This window comes from Triticum dicoccoides, chromosome 6A (assembly GCF_002162155.2).
Source record: "Triticum dicoccoides isolate Atlit2015 ecotype Zavitan chromosome 6A, WEW_v2.0, whole genome shotgun sequence".
Lineage (NCBI taxonomy): Eukaryota > Viridiplantae > Streptophyta > Magnoliopsida > Poales > Poaceae > Triticum > Triticum dicoccoides.
Window position 1 is genome coordinate 138,436,497 of NC_041390.1, and position 2,238 is coordinate 138,438,734.

The window sequence follows — 2,238 nt, forward strand, 5'->3', positions numbered from 1 at the left end:
GAGTCCTCCGCATTCGTGGTCCACCTGCTCGTCGAGGGGGACAAGCACGGGCACATACGCCAGAGCGTGCTCGGCGGGTTCGTGCACCGCGCGCACGGGATCATGGGGAATAGGCAGGAGCATGCGGTGTTCCAAGCGCTGCTGCGCTTCTCCCAGTGGCGGCACGAGGAGCTCAGCCGCATCGTGGACGCCGCCGTGGAGCCCAACCTCGTCTCGAGGACCAACGACGGGTACGTTCACCGATCAATGAATCCCCTGCTATTTCAGTGCTCCCTCCCGGTTTGATCAGAAGTAATTTACCAATTACCATTGTGATTCGCATGTACAAATTACTCTACAGTGTATTTGTAGAATTACTCTATGGTAGAATAAACTTTGGCATGCCATCAGACTTCAGACGTAGCTACAGTATTGGGGAGGGTGCTCTCCTTGTGTTCGATGACCACTTAGTCAGACGATGCTTTTGATTTACCTCTGACTGTAATCCTGCTGTTAGATTCAGCTGCTCCCGTGCCCACCTGCGATTGGGTCTAATGCAAGCACACACAGCCTCAAGTTAAACAAGTACCAGTCACTGGCATTCAATATCTACACTACATGCATAGTCGTATAGTGCTAAAACTCGTACATGATGCATAAATTTGATTACTTGTCTCTATATATCCACTCTACAATTAATAGTACTAGTGTATAGTGCTGACAAACTCCTTCACTTGTCATTTGTTCAGTTGGAGTGACTTAATCGAGCGCTACGAGGGCATAAATCATTGTGAATATCTGGTTAATACACAAACACATCTACTCATATACTAGTTATTTTACACTCAGAGTTAACTGCATTCTGATTCATCTGTATGATTCTTGCACACAGAAACTGTTCGCGGATATCGCAACATTGAGGGCGTGACCACCTGGAGGCCAGCGTGAGGAGGCAGACAGGAGAAGACCTGCCGTCCGGCACAACCGCGGCAGAGCTCCGCCGTCTGGAGCACAAGCTAGAGTGCGCGCTAGGTAAAGTCCGTGAAACGAAGGTATGCGTGCTGTTACAACACCCTGTACTGCACAATATTCACCTCGGCGCCCAGCCTGTGGAACACTTCGAATCTTTGGAGTCGCCAATGTCTTCCTGCAGGTACCACCCCCCTGTCCCTCCCCATCCTCCATTCCCCTGCAGTTCCGTTTTTTCTTGAAGTCATCCTACATACCTGCATAATTAGGCACATATGCTAAAGTGAAACTAGTGCTATATTGCATCAAATGGTTATTTCTGGATTTGGTACCAGTTTTGGCCTGGCTTGTGCTTCATACCTTGCTTTGGTTTTCAGTAGCAAGTAGTGCCTTAGTACCTTTTCTATCATCTGGTGTCCATGGATCGAAATTTTGGCTGTTATGTATTTATTGTAGTATCAAGAATTGCTCAAACCTGAATTTCTTAGGCTGTACATATGGCTATGCTCCATTCTTTTGTGCATTTTAATTCAGTGTTGGTGTTGATTTGATGCCCATGTTTAGAAACAAACTACTGTAGGATAAATAGGTTAATCTTCTTGGTTTGTTCGTGTGCAGATGACTGATGAGCTGATCATCCACCAGTGGTAGCGGGAGGTGGTGCTGGAGCAGTACATCGATCAGCAGATCATCCTGCCATTTGGGCAGAGAGAAGCTGGGACAGCCCTAATGCAGTAACATCACCATGTGGCAAATCCTGTAGATTGACACAATATTGGTGCTTGGGTGACGGGACAAAGTATGTGTACTAGTGATGGTACACGATATTCGTGCTTCTCATTGATGTTATGTGTGATCAGCTAAAATTTGTGCTTCTCGTCCAATCTATGTTGATGTGCGCTTATGCACTTGTTGGGCCTTGAACCTTGCTGTGTAGAGGAGTCAATTGATGATGTATTGTATTTCATGTGATGTGTTGCTGAAATGAAATATATGAAATATTTTATTATTGTCAGGACCCCGACTCAATGCCACATCGATCTAGCATGTAACACCTCATATCACTTTGCGGCCTCACGCACGGTATTTCTACGGGTGTCGCCTTACCTTTGCCCGGGACCGTTTGCGCCTTTTGGCACACGTATATGACAGTGTCGCTAGCATCCATATGATAAGGAGCCCGGGCTGACATGGCTAGTCGTAAACCCAAAGTGGCACAGACTTACAGGGACAGGCATCCATGACCCAGCATCGAACGTGTCGGTCATCAGCGAGTGAATCCAGGCTGTA

The 2,238-nt window shown here is 47.1% G+C and overlaps 1 pseudogene; it reads left to right on the plus strand.

Annotated features, from left to right (window-relative positions):
* The first annotated feature begins 6 nt into the window (after positions 1–6).
* Positions 7–1,957, plus strand: LOC119316283 (annotated as a pseudogene).
* Positions 1,958–2,238: the final 281 nt, after the last annotated feature.